The 21,904-nt window shown below is 33.4% G+C and overlaps 1 protein-coding gene and 1 pseudogene across 4 annotated transcripts in view; both read left to right on the plus strand.

Moving 5' to 3' along the window:
• The window catches only part of ROBO1 (roundabout guidance receptor 1), a 1,112,802-nt gene that overhangs the window by 335,683 nt on the left and 755,215 nt on the right, over positions 1-21,904 (plus strand). The window lies entirely within an intron of this gene.
• On the plus strand, positions 4,351-4,450 carry LOC141568020 (U6 spliceosomal RNA; annotated as a pseudogene).

Here is a 21,904-nt window from a genome sequence, read left to right on the forward strand (position 1 = left end):
AATCAAGTTCTCACCTCTAAATACTAACTTGTTATCAATACTTAGTAAAAAACTGAAAATTACTCCTATTATGAAAGTTTGTCTTGAAGTTTGTAAAGAGAAACTTTCAAAGTATAAGTGCAAATGTTTAGTGTGTTGAGAGGAGAAGTAAAATGTTTTCACATAGAAAAGAACCTGAAATGTGAAGGCAGTTTGGGGGATTAAAATACAAAATTTTGTCAGATTTCTGCCAAATATAATGCAATGTATTATCTGTTGATACTATCATTTGTTAAATATGCAGTCTGTGAGTGAGTGTGTGTGTGTGTGTGTGTGTGTGTGTGTGTGTGTCATGGGGCTGTAAAAGATACAATTTTTTATAGAGTGACTCAGGAAATTGATAGAAAAACTTGGAAAATATTTTAACACTTTGATTTTTATGTATAAGGAATAATTCAAACTGTTGAATTTGTTTTAATGACTGCAATATTTTTCTAATTTAACAGTTTGGCTGAAAACTCACATTTACTGTATTTTGAAATAAATTTACGTTTGGTGACATAATTTGGAGAACTGATTGGCACACAGCAAGCTTTTCTGAATAAGTAATTAAATATGAAGCCAGGGGTGAATGTGTACCCAATAAACCTCAGTATTATGAATTCTGCTTGGCTACACAAGGATCTCATGTGAGTGAATCAGTAACTCAGGTCTTTAATGTCATTTTTTTGGATCATGTTTGCAACCATCTGTAAAAAGCCTGTCACAATTTGTATTATAAAGAACAATGTAAGTGGATTTCATAGTCTCATTCTTGTAATGATATATAAATAGAAAATAAAAATATCTACAGGTGGGAAAATATGAAACACCTTTAATTTATGCTCAATGTAAGGACCCCATGCTCTTCTGTCAACCCGAAAGCATCAAGATTTTTTTTTATTTTTCTATTAAAAACAATCTTGATGTTTTTAAGGTAAATTTTATAGAGTGTTAGAAATGTGGTCATTTTCGGTTTATAAGTAATTTCAAGTATTCTGGCAGTCCTCATGAGTAATCATGTACATGCTAGAATGTAAAGAATCACCTTTGAGTTCCAAATATATGTTTAATCAGTATATATTCACTCACTGAACAAATTAACAGACCTGAAAGAAGCAAGGAACTCAGCTCCTATCAGAGGGATGAGTGTTGTAAAAAGCGGGTGCAATAAATACGAAGCATTGCATTTGAAGATTGTGCTTGGCTTGTTCATTGGTGTGTGCTCAGAAGTCATTGTGCCCAGATTTCAATAGGAGCTTGAGGGGGTAACAGATCATGTGGGGTCTTATAGACCAATGCAAGGGTTTGAGATTTTAATCAAAATAAAAGGGGAAGCCACTAAAGGGGGTTGAGCAAAAGAATGAAATGATCTGACACTTTTATAGGATCAGTCTGGTTATGTGTATACACAAACTTACAGCATCTCACATTTCTCTATTTACTGCTGTCCCAGATGAGCTGTGAGCACACATCGCCAAAGACTAGGGAACATGTTATTGATCCGAAGACCCCAGCATGCAAGCCTGACATGACTCTGGCATCATGACCTGTTCCATTTTTCAGCATAAGCTGTAGTTCTCCCTGGGGGTGGTCCAGGCGTCATAAGGCAGACACTCTCTATGGGGAAGTTTTCATTCCCAAGAGGGAGAAAATTTGATCATATGGGGTGAACAAATTGTACATTTATACGTATAAAGCACAGTGTATCTGTGCTATTAAAATTTCATTGATGGAGCACTATTAAGATAAAAATGTCTAAAAGCCTCCTTGGGAGTGGCAGTAACAAATAAAACTAATGAAAATCATGCTCTTAAGGATAGTTTGGAAATCTGCATAGGCCTTAGGTTGTTGTAATTATTGAAGAGGCATTGCCACCAGCATTTAATGGGTAGAAAGCAGAGATTCTGTATGTCCTGCAATTTTTAGGGTGGTTCCCCCGAATGAAAAACTTTCAAAAATCCCACTGAGAATTCATGTCGGCAAATATAGTGTCTTCAATTATATGAACAGAGAAGCTAATTCTGTTTTCCATAGTACTGCTTATCACACAACTACCTTGAGAAAGGAGGAAAGATTCCACTTTCTTTGGCTCAGACACATCGTAGACAAAAGTGTCTCATTTTATTTGGGAGTCGATAATAGTACATACCTGTATCAGTCTACATTTTTAGCTCTCATATTCACAGTGATTCTGCATATGGTTGCAAACATATGACTATTTTATATCTTCAGTATATGCCCAAGCATTCCTTATGTATTGAAATACACATGATTATAGTATGATTCATGTCCTTTTAATTTCCTGTATACATATATATGTAAATATGATACATATAATATATGATAGCATGTTATATACTTATTTTTTGAGGATAACAAAAAATACAGTAGAAGGGGGTGTGTTGAACTGGGAGGAAGAAAGAAAAGAAGAGACATTTCTTGATTATTCAAATTGCAGAAATTAAATGATTGAAAATCATTTTTCATTAATCATGCATCAAAAGATTTATTCAATAAGAATAAATCTTAATCTAGCATGATCAGAAGTTTGGCAGTGGATAACTAATAACAATTAAAAGCTAATAGTATACGGAAGAGTAAAAACTGTTTCTTTTCTAACTGCTAACTAACTGCTAGTTGGTGACTACCTACGATTTTGTTTTGAACTCATTAAATGCTCATTCTTCACTGGGTGCTGTTGTAAATACTAATTTATTTTAACTTATTTAAATTTCTCAGTAAACCTAGGAGGTTTTCCCCATTTTACAGATGAAGAGAGGTTAAGTAACATAGTCCAAAGTCCCAAAGTGGTAGAGCCAGGATTTAATTAGACAACCCTTTGTTAAAGTTTTATCATTGTCATTTATCTGGCATTAAACTCCCCTAGTCTCTGAATGTTTGTTTTTTATTGAATATTCAAGTGCACAATATCCCAGGCTTACTGATTATATGAGTCATGGTTAATTTGTCCAACTGTCTGAATGTCTGCTTATTTGTTTGGTTGCTTGTTTTGAATTTAAGGTTGATGTTGCTAATTTTTGTTTCACGAATAAGTGAAGATCTTTTGTCTAATGGGATATGTCTGATCACGTAGTAAATTAATTTCTTAGTAAATTTTGCTTGTCCAGTGTGCTGATCCTTTTCAGATGTTTCTCCATAAGTAGAGTACCCTGGAAAATGTTTGTCCAGGACCACAAATGGCAAAATGTTTACCAGCTGAAAGAAAGTATTCATAATTTGCAGCATGATAGCTGATGAATGTGCCTAGCTCCTGAGCTGAAAATTTAGCTGTAGTTTTTGGAGCCTATTGACTAATCATTGTAGCAAACACAACATATATTTGTATACTTTAAGGCTTCCAACATGCTCTTAAATGTTTATACACTAGATGTATTCTTAGACAATAAATTTGAGGAAATTACTATTTCAGTAGATCGGTTTTTAGTCTGTTTTTCACAGAGAAATATCCCCCCCTCTGGTAATCAGTGATTATTTTGAATAAATGATAGACGGACTAATATCCAGTGATAGAGCATTGGTTAAATAAATTAGAACATAATCCTAAAACAGAATCATACAAGTAAAGTAATGTTTATGTTTTTTTCTTAATAATGTCAGAAAAACATGTTATAATATTATGCAGTAAAGGTATGATGTAAAAATTTGTATTTAGTGTAATCTCTACTATATAAATAAAAATAAATGCCTATGCATAGGATAGAAATATTGGAAGGAAATATACGTAGATGATAACAGTGATTGGAATTATAAGAATTTTTTATTTCCTTCTTTATATCTTTATACTTTATGCTATAAGCACATGAAATGTTATATTTGAAAGAAAATTTAATTTATTTTCAGGTATTTCTGCCATGTATTTCTTTTCATTGGCCATCTTATCAGATGGGAAAATTTTTATCCTAAGGGGTCCTGAAAAGAATATGGAGATCTATGATGCCAAAAATGCACAGTTCTCCTTCTAACATACAATGCAAGATGTTGAAATGTTGTTTCTTATTATCTTGACTATCAAAAATAAAAATGATACTCTAGTGATTTAGATCCCATAATTTCTAATAGGTGTAATTAATATAGGTGCAACTGTATCTTGTGTCACCATATTACATGCATTGTGCTAATAAAAGATAATTTATATATCAGAACATATACATTAAAATACCAGTTAAAATAACTGATTAAGATTGTGGTTTAAATTTCAAATACTCTGTGTTTTTTTAACACTCACTAGCACCTGCCTATTAACATCATTAAAGGTGATGATAGGTTTAGTTTTCACAGATGACATTTCTATCGAGAATAAGAGGTCCAGTGGTTGCTTCAGCAACACATACACTAAAATTGGAATGAAAGATTAGCATGGCCCCTGCACAAGAATGACACATAAATTTGTGAAGTCTTCCATATTTTTTTACTAAGAGACATAGGAGATCTACCTCATACATAGAAGCAAACACAGACAGGGAGCCTGAATGAGGAAACAAAGAAACGTGTCCCAAAGAAAAGAACAAGAGAAAAAAAAAAAAAAAAAAGCCCGAATGAAATGAAGGCAATCAACCTACCAGAGACAGAGTTTAAAACACTGGTTATAAAAATGCTTAAGGAACATAGTGAAAAACTTCAACAAAGAGATAGTAAGCATAAATAAAGAAAGACATAGAAACCATAGAAAAGAACCAGTCAGAAATAAAGAATACAATAATTAAATGAAGAATACAGTAGAAGAAATCAACAGCAGATTAGATGAAGCAGAGGAGTGAATCAGCAATTTAGAAGACAAGGGAACAGAAAGCACCCAATCAGAACAACAACAAAAAGAAAAAAGGAGAAAGCAATGATAGTTTAAGGGACCTCAGGGAAAACATCAAGTGTAACAACATTTGTACTATAGGGATACCAGAAGGAAAAAAGAGTGAGCAAGAGGTTGAAAACCTATTTGAAGAAATAATGACTGAAAACTTCCATAATCTGGCAAAGGAAATAGATAAAGAAGCCCAGGAAGTGAAGAGATTCCCAAACAAGGTAAAGCCAAACAGTCCCACAACAAGCCACATTATAAAAACATGGCAAAGATTATAAACAAAGACAGAATCTTTAAAACAGAGAGAAAAAGACAACTAGTTTACTATAAGGGAGCTCCCACAAGACCTTCAGCTAATTTCTCAAGAGAAACTTTGCAGGCCAGAAGGGAATGGCAGGAAATAATTGAAGTGATCACAAGCAAGGGCATACAAACAAGACCACTCTGCCCAGCAAGGCTATCATTTAAAATGGCAGGAGATATAAAGAGCTTCCAGGACAAGAAAAAGCTAAAGAAATTTGTTACCACCAAGCCAGTATTACAAGAAATGTTAAAAGGACAACTGAAAGAAGAATAAAAGTGAAAACAAACAAACAAAAGAAGATCAAAAATATGAAAAATAAAATGGCAATCACTATGTACCAATCAATAATCAGTTTAAATGTTAATGGATTAAATGTTCCAATCAAAAGACATAGGGTAGCTGAATGGATAAGAAAACAAAACCCATACATATACAGTTTACAAGAGACCACCTCAGTTCACAAAAGACACATAGACTGAAAGTAAAGGGATGCAAAAAGATATTTCATGCAAATGGAAATTTAAAAAAAAGCGAAGGTAGCAATATTTATATCAGACAAAATAGACTTTAAAACAAAGACTATATAATAAGGAACAAAGAAGGATATTACATAATGATAAAGGTCCCAATCCAGCAAGAGGACATAACCACTAGTAAACATGTATGCACCCAACATAGGATCACCTAAATATATAAAACAAATATTGACTGACATAAAGGGAGAGATCACCAATAACACAGTCATAGTAGGGGACTTTAACACCCCACTGACACCAAAGGATAGATCTCCCAGACAGAAAATCAACAAGGAAACTTAAGCCTTAAATGATACACTAGACCACATGGGTTTAATTTATATTATTAGGGTATTTTACTTCAAAGCAGCAAAATATATATTCTTTTCAAGTGCATATGAAACATTTTCCAAGACAGACCACATGTTAGGCCACAAAACAAGTCTCAATAACTTTAGGAAGATTGAAATTATGTCAAGTGTTTATCTGTTATGACCATGTCTTTTCTGACCACCATGGTGTGAAACTGGAAATCAATTCCAACACACACACACACACACACACACACACACACACACACACACACACACAGAGGCTAAATTACATGCTACTAAAACACTGAATGGGTTAACGAAAGTGAAAACACAACAACCCACAATATATGGGACACAATACAATCAGTCCTAAGAGGTAAATTCATAGCAATGCAGGCCTACTTCAAGACACAAGAAAAAAATATCAAATATACAGTCTAACTTTATACCTAAGGGAACTGGAAAAAAGAAAAGCAAACAAAGCCCAAAGTGAGTAGAAGGGAGGAAATGATAAAAATCAAAGTGGAAATAAAAGAAATAGAAGCTAAAAAATCAATAGAAAATATCAATGAAACCAAGAACTGTTTCTTTGAAAAGATAAACAAAATTCATAAACTGTTAACCAGACTCATCAAGAAAAAATGAGAGAGGACCCAAATAAATAAAATCAAATACGAAAGAGGAGAAGTGACAAGGGACACCATAGAAATACAAAAATTTTTAAGAAAATGCTACAAGCAATTATGCAACAACAAATTGGACAATCTAGAAGAAATGGATAAATTCCTAGAAGCATATAATCTTCTAAGACTGAATCAAGAAGAAACAGAAAATCTGAATCAACTGATTACTACTAATGAAATCGAATCTGTAATCAACAACCTCCCAACAATCAAAGTCCTGGACCAGATGCCTTCACTGGTGAATTCTGCCAAATATTCAAAAAAAAAAAAAAAATTAACACTTATTCTTCTCAAACTATTCAAAAAAATTCAAGAGGTGGGAAGGCTCCCAGCTCATTCTAAAAGGCCACCCTTACCCTGATTTCAAAACCACACAACGACATTCAAAAAAAAAAAAAGTCTGTTCATTAAATGGTGCTGGGAAAACTGGACAGATACATACAAAAAAATGAAACTGGACCATCTTCTTATCCTATACACAAGAATAAATTCAAAATGTATTACAAACTTAAGTATTATACCTGAAACCATAAAGTTCCTAGAAGTAAACACAGGCAGTAAACTCTCAGACATTAACTTCAGTAATATTTTTACTGATATGCCTCCTTGGGCAACGAAAACAAAAGAAAAAAATAGGCAAATGGGAACACATCAAACTGAAATATTTTTACACAGCAAAGGAAACCATCAACAAAATGAAAGACATCCTACTGAATGGGAGAAGATATTCACCAATGATATATGTAATAAGGGATTAATATTCAAAATCTATGAAAAAGTCATGCAGTTCAACACCAAAGAAGCAATCCAATAAAAAAAAAGGTCACAGGACCTGAATAGACATTTTTCCAAGGAGGACATACAGATGGCCAATAGACATATGAAAAGATGTTCAATATCACTAATCATCAGAGAAATGCAAATTAAAACCACAATGAAATATCACCTCACACCTATCAGAATGGTCATATCAATAAATCAACAAGCAACAGGTATTGGCAAGAAAGTGGAGAAAAGGGAACCCAACCCCCATGTACTGTTCATGGGATTGCAAATTGGTCAGCCACTATGGAAAGCAGTATGGAGCTTCCTCAAAAAACTAAAAATAGGACTGCCTTATGACCCACCAATTCCATTCCTGGGTATTTATCCAGAAAAATCCAAAACATTCATTTGAAAAATATATGCACCCCTATGTTCACTGCAGCACTATTTACAATAGCCAAGGTATGGAAACAACCAAAATGCCCATCAAATGCAATTGGATAAAGACGAGGTGGTGCATATATACAATGGAATATTACTCAACCATAAAAAAGGATGAAATATTACCATTTGCGACACATGAATGGACTTAATAAGGTATTACACTAAGTGAAATAAGTCAGACTGAGAAAGACAAATACTCTACGATCTCTCTTATATGCAGAATCTATAGAATAAAATAAACAAACAAACAAAACAGACCCGTAGATACAGAAAACAAACTGATGGTTACTAGATGGGAGGGGGGTTAGGATGCCAGATGGGAAAGGAAAGCCATTAAGAAGTGCAAATTGATAATTACAGGAGAGTCACTGGGATGTGGAGTGCAGTACGGGGAGTGTGGTCAGTGGTGTTGCGGAGAGTGTGTGGAGTCAGGTGGGTGGTGGACTTTTTGGGGTGATCACTTCGTACGTTATGCAGGGGTCTGACCACTACGCTGTGCACCTGAGACTAGAATAACATTGAATGTAAACTATAATTTTAAAAATAGTCATGTGGATGTGTAATGCATCCTGGGGAATATACTCAATAATGTTCTAATGATTATGTACAGTGTTAGGTTGGGCAGTAGACTTGTTCATGTTATCACATTGTTTGTTATGTAAATGTCTGACCACTATGTTGCTCTGTATGCCTGAAACTAATAAAAAATAAAATAAAAAGGATAAGATGTCCAACAATAAGTTCATTAGTCCATTTCATTAAGAATGAATGGTACTTAGGTTATGAAATTGAGTTATCACATTATTAAGAATTAATAATGGACAGAAACATGGTTCTTATATATCTCCTTATATAGTTGCTTCCTCATGTCCAAAAATTGTTTATGTCAAAGAATGTGTGTGTATGTGCCTGTACTTTATTTTAGTGCATTCATCTGATTTTTAAAAGAGCCCTGTAATATCAAGTAGATATTTTGAAAGTTTTTAACTGACTTGCTAAAATTTACTTAGCTTATGTGTCCTTTCTGTCAAAATCAATTGATTTTATTGCATTTTATGTGAATATGAAGATCAAATTGTGCGAACATTTTCACAGGACATATACACATTCTTAGGTAGTCCTTGCACACAGACTATCAAACTCTTTTCTGACCTGAAATCTCTTATGTGTCAGGTCACTTCCAAAATTTTCTATTAAAGAAACATTATTGTTCCTCCACCAAAACAGAGATCTGATTGCCATCTAACTTCTCTTGATTTGCTTCAGCAACTATTCCAATTCCTCTAGTGTCTTCCTGTAGTACTAAGAGACATCTAAAGTCAGAGGGTCATCATTCATTACCTTGTAATCTTTGCCCTGCAAAATGCTGATGCATTCAGTTTGGCATTTGCACAAGCTGCAGAACGTTTTTGGGTTTTTTTTCTGTTTGCTTAAGTTTTTCTTGAGATAAACATGGCAGCATCCTCACAGAGTTTCTCTACTTTAACCAGATGTTCACAGTTTAGTGATCTCCCTACTACAACTTAAAGTAATTATCGACCCCTTCAAATCTGACTTTTGACTTTCTTGTTGATTATGTAGTATTTGATTAGACACATCTATTACCTTTTCATAAGATATTTTCTTCCAAATAAGACTCCACAGAAGCATAGTCACCTTTATATCAGTCCGTCCCTTTCTTATCAGTTTCTGCTTCTGACATTTGTGATGGAAGTCTTCGTAGACCATTGTATCAGTCACTTTCTTTAGTTTATATCTACTCCATTTGAACTTTTAATGATTTCCAAGATTTTTTTACTATGTTCTCTCTTCTGAAGAATTCCAGATTCTTTTTCTAGTCCTCACCTCTAGTTAATATCAAGCTAAATATTTTAGAACCAAAATGTGCTTATTTTTTATGTTCCTCCAATTCTCCGCAAATGTATTGTCCACGTTAAGCAGGTTTAAGCTAATTGAATAATGTTTGCATTACATTCTACTTTAGACACTGTTACATTTTCTGTTAGATTTTTGGATTTTAAAGTATCCTACTTTTAACTTAACCTAGAAACTCTTCTTACTCTCCCTCTAGCCTTTGTTCCCTTCCTTTTGAAAACATTGCCCTATCAACCATCATTTCCTTAGCTACAATATGTTCTGTTCCCTTAGTTATTTTCTAATCATATATAGACACAGATTTCTTAGATTTTCCAAGTTTGCCAAGAGTTTACTCCAACCTTTCCTGTGCCTCTCATCTCTCACCAGTGACCCAGACAACCGTCTGATAAATTCACTGCAGTCAGGTAAAATGATCTACTCTGATTTTTGTGTGAGTTCATTTGCTCCTTTGATCATCGTGTCCCCTAGAAAACCTTAAATTAATTCAAATAGTTCTCCTAAGCAATATTAAGATTCTTTTTTTTTTTTTTTTACACTTTATGTTTCTTTGGAAGAGAGAGCAAGAGAGAAGATAAAATATCGTTTGGACCAGTCTTGTCTTATCAAAAGTACTGTTATGGATCATTTTATATAACATTTCAGTTACTATAAAATTTCAAATGGCTTTAGAAAGTGAAAAGTTTGAAAAATTCTGATTGAGAAATTCTTCAAAATTTTGAACTGCATTAGAAAACCACGATTAAAAATTTTTTGTCTATTAAACTAGAATAAATCAGTTATATGAAGGTTTAATTCTAATAAATTTTTAGGGAAATTGAGTTTATTTAAGTGTAACTCTTTACTCTGTGATAAGTAAAATAATTGATTCCAGGTTATGGCAAATAGTGAAAATTTCTCTCTTTAGATACAAGGTTAGTGCAACAACACATTACCTTGGAATGGTACTGTGTATATTGATATAATGAATTGAAAATTAAATTATTTTATATTTATATTTTTAGTGGCTTAATTTTTATTCAAACTTGCCATATGTGGAATTATAATTTCTATCTATAAAAACTAGATTCTTGTTCATTTTTCCCTTTAATAGTCATATATAACCACATATAATAATAGCTGTGGGTGTTATCAAAATATTTTTCAAAATAATTTTAATCTATCAAAATGTTAACGTCGATATAACTCTTCATTTTCCCAAAGTATCAATAGGATTTACTTTGCACATTAAAGTTCATGAAAGGCTGTGCTCATAGGTCATCTATTTGCCAACATAATAACAGTGTGGAAATGTGTCATTATTATCATCCCCATTTCCAGGTAAGGAAACTGAAAGGTGAAAGTTTAAATAATTTGTCTACAATCACACACTGTGTTTGGCTTCAGTAAATAATTGAGCTTGAACGGTCCTATATCTTGTAATTTCATGTTATTTTCTCTAAAACTCAATGAAAATACATGTCACTACACTCCATGGTAACTGATACTACACAGTGGTAAGCTCTAGAAGTTGTGAATCTTAGAGACTTTAGAGAGAAACAGCTTGATTCCAAAAGTGGAATTATCAGAGGAGCGAAAATCAGACAGAAAGGGTTATTTAAAAATAAAATTAAATCTGTTCTCTGAAATAATAAAAATGTCCTGTGAATCAGAACATTACTACAGAAGTCCTGTGATTTTACTCCATAACCTCAGTGTTTCCACCCTTTAAAATTCACTATGTTAAAATATTAAATTCATTCTTCAGAGAAAAAAAAAATTTACTGTGTCTTCTGGCCCAGTATTTACAGAGACTTCTCACCATGAACGGTTTCAGTGCAATGATGCCACTCTCTGAAAAATGCAAATATTATTAGGCTAAATGTGATATTAAATTATGTGTCTCCATTATGTTATCTAAAATGTTTTAAACTTAGTATAAATGAAACATCGAACCCTTTGTACTAGACATAGTATCATGATTACATAAGGCCAATAGAATTAGTTTTAAAAATACGCGTAAGTCCAGTCATCAGGAGAATTTATAATTGAATTTAACAAATTATTTTTTCACTTTGAGATGATAGATAGATAATAGATAGGTAGATAGATAGATAGACAGATAGATCATCATCCTATATTTTCTTAAGGCCTTGGTATTGTCAGTTGTAATATTGCCCTCTCTTGTCCAGTGTATTACTTAGTAAATGTGTTATAGGATCAATGCTCTGTCAATAGATTCTGTTCTAAAAGTACTATTAGATCCAATGCAAATATAGCTTTGGTTATGTATACCTATTAATTTTTCTTTTTTTCCCTTTGTCTTCAAGTTTCTAATAATTATTCCAAATAACAAAATTACTATTCTAAGTCATTTCATCTCAGTTTCTTCATCTATAAAATAGGGCTTAGACCACTTTTGACCGCTTCCAACCTAACATTTTTATACATTTATGACTTTGTCAACTAAAAAATCCACAATATTGATTAACTATAATCATGAAAATAATTGCCAAGATATTGTCTTTGAAATGGGTCTACTTTTTTTTCCCTAAAACATAATGTTAAAATAGAATGTTTCAGATTATTTACTGAAATTTAGACATGATTTCAAATTACAAAATTATTTATTTTAAAGGGGCTTACATGACAATCTGTCCAAAGATTAACAAATGTATAAATCATAGAAGAAATGAACAAAAATGTTAACATTATATCACAAAGGAATAATATTTGGTATAATATCCCATTATGTATACCCAGTAAATATTATATTAGCTTCTTTATCCATAAAATGATATTCTCTTAGATTTTCATTTTGAAGTATACACAAGTTCTAATTTATGAATAAATTTATTTAAATGTTCTTAGCCAATTCCCATTTTCTATTAGGTTCAATCTTTGGAAACTGTTTATGGTCAACTAACCTTTTCTAAAAATGGAATTTCCTGTCATCCAAGCTAATTCATATATAGGTGACTAGTCAGTAACCCCAAAAAAGCCATTTGTGAGCATATGCATGCACTTAAATTATGGTAAAAATGTACGTATATATAGTTCATATATACATATTACATACACACACACACACAATGTGTGATACAAAAATATGGTGAATGTTTAAATTAAAGAAAACAAAAAAACTATTACAGTAAAAGACACATTGCCATTTATCCCTCCCAAAATCCTCCCCCTCACTTTGAACACACTTATCCCATTGTTCTTGCCACTTTTGAAGCAGTTCTGGAAGTCCTCTTTCATGAGGGTCTTTACCTCATCCTCCATCATGACAATGCTCCGTGTCACACATTGCTTCTGGTATACGGCAATTTCTGTCAAATGAAAACATTGTGGTGTGTCCTCATCCACCTTATTCACAAGATCTGATGCCATGCAACTTCTGGCTCTTCCCCAAAGTCAAAATGACCATGAAAGGAAAATGTTTTGAATCGATTCAGGACATTGAGGCAGCCATGACAGTGCAACTAAAGACACTCATGAAAGAGGACTTCCAGAACTGCTTCAGAAAGTGGCAAGAACAATCAGATAAGTGTGTTCAAAGCAAAGGGGGATATTTTGAGGGGATTAATGTTAATGTGTCTTTTACAGTAATTTTTTTTATTTAAATATTTGCCGTATTTTTTTACCACACCTCGTGTGTGTGTGTGTGTGTGTGTGTGTGTGTATTATAAATACACATATATATTTATGTACATTTATGCTCTACTGATTCTGTATTTGTATTGATCTTGGTATTTTCTACTTACATGTATTCCTAGTTCTGTGTTGCCATTGTTAGAGGGTGAGGAATTTACTTCATATACTCTACAGTACATTGCTTTCTAGAGATAATGGTGATGAAATTTGGACACATTTCTGATGAGGTATCAGCCCAAATACAGTTTTAAAAGTCTGGAAAGAAATTTGACTATCTATAAATTTGTAAAATGTAAAATCTTAAAAAGTTAATATTAGATTTTAGATTGTACACATTTAAGGATTTTGATTACTATTAAATATGGAGAAAATATAGGTCCTAAATGTACAATTTCATTTTAAAGAAAGGAAAGTTTGACAATGGAAATCTCACAAAATTTAATTTTTGGAGAGTACACTTTCTGCTTGTTGAATAGCAGGGAAACTTATGTGAATATTTTTATCCTTGACAAAAGCATCTATAAATAATAAATGCATTTGCTTTGGGTGGGAGATGGAAAAATGACAATAACAAAAACAGTAGTCATGGGCCTTATACGGTGATTTTAAACATGCTCACATTGTTGCATTTGAATTTTACAGTAGCCCTGTTAGGGGAGTAGGATGCATGTCATCCTTCTTCAATGACTTATCTATAGTATTTTATCAGTCTGCTGGCATTTATTCCATAGACATTATTGTAGAAAGTCATTACTACTTGTCTATTCTTTATTAAATTTATATTATCGAATCTAAAACCTCTGCTCTAGTATATGACCTGTCTTTGAATCTAAAGGTAGCAGAACAAGATAAACAAATGGATGATAGTTAAAACAGGGTGTTGGACTTTTTATCGTAGGGAACTCAGTGAGAATGACAATCATTATGAAAGGGGATAACAATACTAAGCTTATTTTTTAGGGAGATCATTGTAACAGCCATATAGAAAATATAACAATCAGAAATATATTGGTAACAACGATCTTCAAAAAGACTCTTGATAGCATCCAGAAAGAAAAAAAAAAAAAGGAGAAGTCCAAACTACAGAGGGTGGGAAGAAATATCAATTCTGATGATGATTGTGATGTACAATGGATGCCTAACACGATTGGGTTAATCATGTCATATAGCATTCACATCTGGACACTTTTGAGAGTAAAAGAGGTTTCTGTTAATAATGGAGCTGAATGACAGTTATAAACTGGAATTGTCCCTACCAAGGATGAATTCTAATTTAAGGCATGCTGGAAAGAAGAGTCAAAGAAGCCTTGAAGAATTTCAGTGGTGTAGATTGAGATATATTTTCTATAGGGAATTCAGGGGACGTTAGTTAAAGGAAAATTTAATGAGTTCTGTTTCTGGCCCTATGCATTAAAATAAAAATGTATAGCACACATTTTGAAGTTAACTCTGTATCTCTAGAATTAGATATGTAATAGAAATATACCTCAAAGTTCCTGGCATACTGGCAATGGTTGCAAGATTTGAAGTAAATCACATTATCGTTTAAAAAAAAGGTAGAAAGGGAAGCAATTAACAGTTTAATATGTAAAGTGCTAGGGAAAACGGCTGTTCACAGAAGACAAAAGATAAGAGAATTTTAAGAAGCTCAGAGAGATAAACTGTCAAGTGTTGGGAAGGGCTGTATATAACAGGTAATAAAAATGGGCCTCTGAATTTGTCGTTTAGTTGGTCAATAGTGATCTTTGTGAAGGCAGTTTCAGTTGAATGACACAGAGGGCAGATTTTAACAGGATGACAATACATGGAGGAGTTGAATAATGCCCACTAGACATAATAAGAACCTGACATTTAGCTTTTACTATATGCTCGTTTATATTCTAAGCACTTTATATAAATATTCTCATTGAATTCTCAAACTGTTCTGATGAAAGAGTTATTATTATTAATCTTCATTTTTTCAAAGGTGGAAGGAACCTGAAGCACAAAGTGCTTGAACAATCATTGTGCCCAAGATCACTGCTAGTAAAAAGTGGAATGTAGATTGAAACAACACAACCTATCTAGAGCCTATTCTTTTAACCATTGAGTGTTAGTTATTTTCTCATTCATTAAGAGTAACCAACACACAACAGTTAAGAGACTCGGCTCAAACTTTTCACCCTTCCTTTGAGTTATGAAATTGTAATAATCTCTTCAGAACGTGATTATCGAAATTCACTTTCCCCAAATCCCATGCAGTCCTCAAAGTAGTAAAGCTGTAGCAAGTTCTATGGATCTACATCAGCATTGCTTAATTTCCAATTTACTCTACCAGGAAGGCTCAATGGCATTGTAGTCATATTTATTCTATCTATCATAGATATTTATTCTATCTATGACCAAATGATATATGGGACAAAGGAGGGAAGACAGTCCCAACATGTAGTAACTTGAGGATTCCTGGACAGAGAAGAAAGGTCTTGAGTGATTTGTCATAGATAGACACTGAACACGTAGGAAAGAGAAACCGTCCATTTGGACGAGGGCAGCAGATTATGTTTCAAAGGGAAAGGAAGAAACTTTTTCAGATTTGACTAGGTTAGGCCTGATGCTGACAGCTGCTCCTGATTTGTGACCTTGAGCAAATCATTTAATTTTTCAGTCTTAATTTTCTTGTTTGTAAAATGAGAAGATCAGGCTAAGCGATCTCTAATGTGTCTTCCAGTTGTAACTCTTTTTTAAATAATTTTAAATATTTGCTTAGGCTGTTTCATTATTTTGTTTGATGATCTACTGTCTGTGTCTGTGTAAAACAAAGGCTCTTTTATTGCCTGAGGGCAAAACCACATGAAAATATTAATTGGGTAATGAAATGGGTCCTTGAGGTTTTACATGAGATCTTTTATTTAGTCATGCTGTAGAAGTGTATTTTTACATTTAATAACCAAAAATGTTATTAATACAGTTTCTGTTGTAAAATAATGCCACCCACTTTTGGGATATCATTCTTCCTGAACTTGATATCCATTCAAATAATCACAAGCATAAAGCATATATATATATGTAATCATTCCTGCGTTAGTGTCTTTCTTTTGGAGGGCTGTCAGGTGAACTTTACAAGAGCAATGGATTCATCTGACCTTGTAATTACAAGGCTTGTAGCATTCTCTTCAAAACTGGTAATTATTTCTTTTTAAAGTAGCTTGTTCTTCAAGACTTATTCTTCCAGTAAAACACCAAGACACAAAATGTGTTCTTTGAGAATATCGGTTTGTCCAGTGATTACGGCCAAGTAGAGAGGGGCAAATTAAGACTCCCTGTGACGATTACTGGTGGGACTGTGTCAGATGGTTTGGATGTTCATTCTGTGGTTGTTTCTCTGACACTTTCTGAGAAGCTCAATTCCTTGAGTGATAAAATGGAAATGGACAACTTTTGTTGATTCCACTTCATTTTTCCCCTTTCGGGGAGAATTCTGAATATAAGAAATCAGAACTTCTGGTCCAGTGTTCTTGATTGCTTTCTAGTGATTCAGACTTAAAATAAGAGGTAACACATCTTTGTATCTGGACATACCAACTGGAGAGTCTTGCAAATTCGGATACAGATTAAAGAGAAAAAAAATGATACTTGGTTTGCCTTTGGAAACCAGTTTTATTTTAATATTGGTTTCTTTTTCATTTTGTTGTAACTTTGTTTCAATCCAAACTGAAGCATCTATTTGCAAACATGATAGTTAAATATATAAGGACTATTACAGTAATTCTTACTAAGTGATTCTCAACTGTATCTTATGGCTATAGTGACATATATCTGTTACTAGATGGCCAAAAAAATATACTGTTGCTCACTTTATAACTGGACTAGGAGTCACCAACTGCTGACCCTGTCCTGGTTTGTACTATTTATTGCACTGCAAAAGAGATTCAAATTTAACTTTTAAAAAATAACAATAATGTGTATGGACTTGTTGGTCCTATGCAAGGACGAGCCTAGAACCTATGTTAGGTTCTGCTGCTGTTATTTTTAATAACTTGCTAAGAATATGCTGTGTTGTTAAAGCAGCGCTTCTGGAGTATTGTTAAAGCATTCTGCCTCCTTCTCTGTCTTTGAACATGTCCTATTTCAGGTTTTCACAGCACAGCTGTCTAGGTATCACCTTCGCATTCATTCCCTGTACATACCCGAAACAAAAGTATTGCTGTGGGAGTAGGACAAATATATGCTGAAAAGTTGGCCTCCACTCCTACTGCGTTTTGCTCTCAGGTTTGATTTCCCTCACTCTCACTCCCCTCCCTAATCAGGCCTGCAACAACTCCTTTCAACATTTCCCCTTAACCACATCCCCAGGCATGCACTTCACTGAAAAATGAAAACTAATCAGTGGTCATCATGTATCCTGCCATTGCCAAATCGACCAATCAAACTGTATCCATGTTTTACCCATATTTTTGCCTTCTTTTCTAATGCAAAAGTACCACTATTTTAAAAGTTCCTTCTTAGAATGATGTTTCCCTCCATGCTCCTCTTTTAAGCAAAATTTCTTAAGAGTTGTTTATGCTTCCCTTGCCCCTTTCTCACAATCTCTCCTGATCATATTCCGATAAGCACCCACATTAAGCACTCCATTGAAACTCTTAATAAGAGCCTCATCCATCTGCATATTGACCAAAACATAGTCTGTACTTTCTTCTCATTTTATTCTGACTTCATAGCATCATTTGACAGTTGTCCACTCCTTAAAATACATACTTCTCTTGGCTTCCAGGACACCACACAAACCTCGTTCTCCTGCTACGTTATGAGCTACTATCTTTCCGTCTCCTTTAATATTTCTTCTTCTTTTCCTGGTCTCTGAGTGCTGGAGTGTCCCCTGGGTTTGGAGCTTGTTTGCTCTTATCTACAATCTTTCTCTAAATGATCTCTTATAGTCACTTCATTATAAACATCTTATGTTTCTATAACTCCCAAATTTATAACACTAGTTCTGAATTTCTACCTCGTCCTTCCTTCCTTTCTATCTTCTTTTACTTTCTCCTTTTTTCCCTCCCTCTCTCCCTTCCTTCCTTCCTTTCTTCTTTCCTTCTTCCTTCCTTCCTTCCTGCCTTCCTCCATTCCTTCCTTCTTTTTTCATTCTTCTTTCCTTTCTTTTTTTTTTCTTTGAGCTTCAGAATCTTTTAAATAGAAGCCTGAACACAATGTATTTTGATTTTTGCATAGCCATTGTTTTTACTCTGTAATATGATTGATGAAGACCTCAGATAGAAGTAGTAGTAATAGTTTCTGCTACTGCTTTTCCACTGCCATTTCCTGGTTTACATGTACTTATATTAGTTGCATGATTATTAATCCCTGGTTTCTTTGCAGGGATCTTTTCATGCACTTGCCCATTTCCTGTGGTCTAATTGAGTTAAAACTAAATGTTATAGTCTCAAATTTCTTTCCCTGGATGCATCTAAGTTATAAAATAGTTCACAAAGTGCTGAAAGCAAACAGATAAAGGAGGACTCCACTTGTCACCCCCTATACATTGCAAAACTGCTACCCTGCTATTCTTAGGAGGCTGTGCATTCTTATATCTGACAAGTGACAACTCTGACATATGGTCGGCCAAAGAAAACGTAAATCTGTGCAGTAAATAAAAGTACAGCTCAACTTTTCTTGTCTTTTTGATACAAAAGAAGAATGAAGTAGGTCTGCTATTATCTTTTCACATCCCAAAGCACCTATCTACCTTTCATAGTCTGTAAGGTGTGCGTACTAGAGTATGCTGGTGAATTAAACTCAAAGTCCTTTGTCTGGCTTCAAACTTCTCTGTGACATGATTCTCATCTATTTGTCTTTGTACAGACAGTACGTATGTGGAAGTATTTCTCCCCATCTCCTGATCGAGCCCCGTTTCCTAAATCTGTGCTTTGGTCCTTGTTATGTCTCTATTGATGCCTTGTCAGCCACAACATGAGAGCAATAGTATCGCTCACTCATCTTTTGCTGCCTCACATCTGGCATGACTCACAAAGCGTATGGGTCTGATTGAGAATTCATGATTGACGTTAGTCTATTGGTTGATAGAAAGACCACCATCTTTCAAATCAGTGAGATTTTTACCCTAGTATTTGCTATTCCTTCTTCCATTCCTGAATGGACCAACCACAATATTACTAGTACGTCAGTAGAATTTATTTTCCTTTCTCTTTGACATCTTAAAAAACGTATCCGTTATATATTCAGTAATTTTTCATAAAAATGGTAATTATTTGGACAAATGAATCAGTAGATGAACAAAATATTCTGGAGTAATACACATAACTGAGGTTCACAGCTGTGTTTTTTGTTTTTTTTTTCATATAATATTGTTTAGTGTCCATCATACATTCTGATGTGTTATATTTGTTTCTAATTAAAACCTCATCAAGTAGTTCTGGTGAAAAAAACAATCTTGGGTAAAATCTATTACTATAAGTTCATGACATCCAGGTATATATAATGTCATATCAAAAATCCATGATACATTGGGCGGCCCGATGACTCAGTTGGTTAGAGCACAAGCTCTCAACAACAAGGTTGGCAGTTCAATTCCCACATGGGATGGTGGGCTGCACCCCCTGCAACTAAAGATTGAAAACTAAACTTTATTCTTTGGTGATAAGCTCTCATTTACCTCATGATATAATAATTTTAGGAATCTCTGTTCAGCAACTAACTGGATTTTCTCAGATTTATGTTATCGTCCTCTTAATTTTTCAATTTTTTTTTACATTTTTTAATATAATTTCCTTTTACTCCATAACATAAACATCTAGCAGGTGAATGACTATTTACATATTGTTTTGATCACTGATTACATTTGATTTGATATATATATATATTGTTTGTTTTCTCTATGTATTTTAAGACATAAAATTTCAGAAAATAAGTTTGATGATTGTGTTTTCTACTTGTAAGTGGAATTCAAAAAAATAGAATTTTAAATGTAGAATACATAATGTGACAAAACTGAAGAATAACACATTCAAACTGGTCATCAGTTATAGAAATAGCATTTACTTTAAAAAATAAACAAAATAATAAAGTATAAATATTTTCTGTAACTCTGGAATATTAACAAATTTTAAGTTGACCCATCAATATTTTCTTTTGGCATTGCTCTCCATAGCTTGTTTTTGAATGGATAAGATGTTTTTATGCACTGCATATGATATACATACTGATATACCCAGCCCATTTGTAATGAAAAAAAGAGAAATTATTTCTAAACTAAACAACTAGTTCTCAAAATAAACAACTAGCTAGATAAATATGGCACAAACTATTACTTTGGAATGTTGTCTAACATTTTTAAAAGACTGATTACTAAGCATTTACATTGTAAATCACAATGAACCAAAGATACTCACAGTTAAATAGATAGTTAACTCACCTGCCCCGGCATCTATACTGGCAATTAATTTAATGAAACTTAACAAACGAAAGAAGGGGAAATTATTAGTATGAAAGCCAAATGAGACATGGGTTAACTGAGTACATGAATTTTGAAAGGGGCATAAAAGCTCTCATGGCTACATTTCTTATCTAGATTTGCTGTAGGTTAATAGACTAAAAAATGTTTCTTTGTGGGAAATGTTTGGCAAAGGAAGAGGAAAAACAGAAAGATCATGACTTCATTCCAAGTCCTAAAGAAAAACAGAACTGCAAGGAACAAAGATCTGAGACTCTCAAGGCTGTGTTTATAATATACTACACTTAAATTAAGAATCACAATAAAACTGAACCCCTAGACTCATTTTTACTCAGGTTTTAACGGTTGAAAGCCACTTGTTATATGTCAATTAGAAAAAAAAATGTTGATAAAGTAATTTATTTTTACACTTACCTTATGGAAATTATTTTCTCATTCTATTATCAACCATTCAGGGCTAACATATACATACATACATACATACATACATACATACATACATAAATGTGTGTATTTATTTGTGTGTATGTTTGTTTATACATACATATAAACAAACAAACAAACAAGCTTACAGTTCCTCAGTGGAATAAAATTAGTACCAAACTCTACGTAGCATTTGAAGTACTCAAAAATAATGACATTTCATTGTGTGGCATTGATCTTGCATATTTTAACTTTGATTTCAAAGGAAATCTTGGCAGGCAATTAACCTACATATAAAGATCTACTTAATAGGGAGCTCTTTTTGAATTACTAATAGAATTCCTTTTCTCCCCAGCCATCTATTGAGAACCCATCTCTTTAAATGTGAACTATATATTCCATACTTTATTAGCATCAGCTCTTTCAACTGTCCTTGGTGTCTAATGTTACATGAGCCCTCCATAGAGGTGTTTGTCCTTTCTCTTTCTTAGGAAATTTATTCTGTATAAAGGGAAATAGCTGAAATACCAAGGCCTGTTAAAAAATGCCAGCATCTAAATATATGTCTCAGTGCCTATGCACCTTATCAACTAAGAGTGGATGACAAGAAACTGAGAATAGAGGGACTACAATGAGATAAAAATAGACATTAGTTAGTATTGTT

The sequence above is a fragment of the Rhinolophus sinicus genome, linkage group LG01, assembly GCF_036562045.2.
Source record: "Rhinolophus sinicus isolate RSC01 linkage group LG01, ASM3656204v1, whole genome shotgun sequence".
NCBI lineage: Eukaryota > Metazoa > Chordata > Mammalia > Chiroptera > Rhinolophidae > Rhinolophus > Rhinolophus sinicus.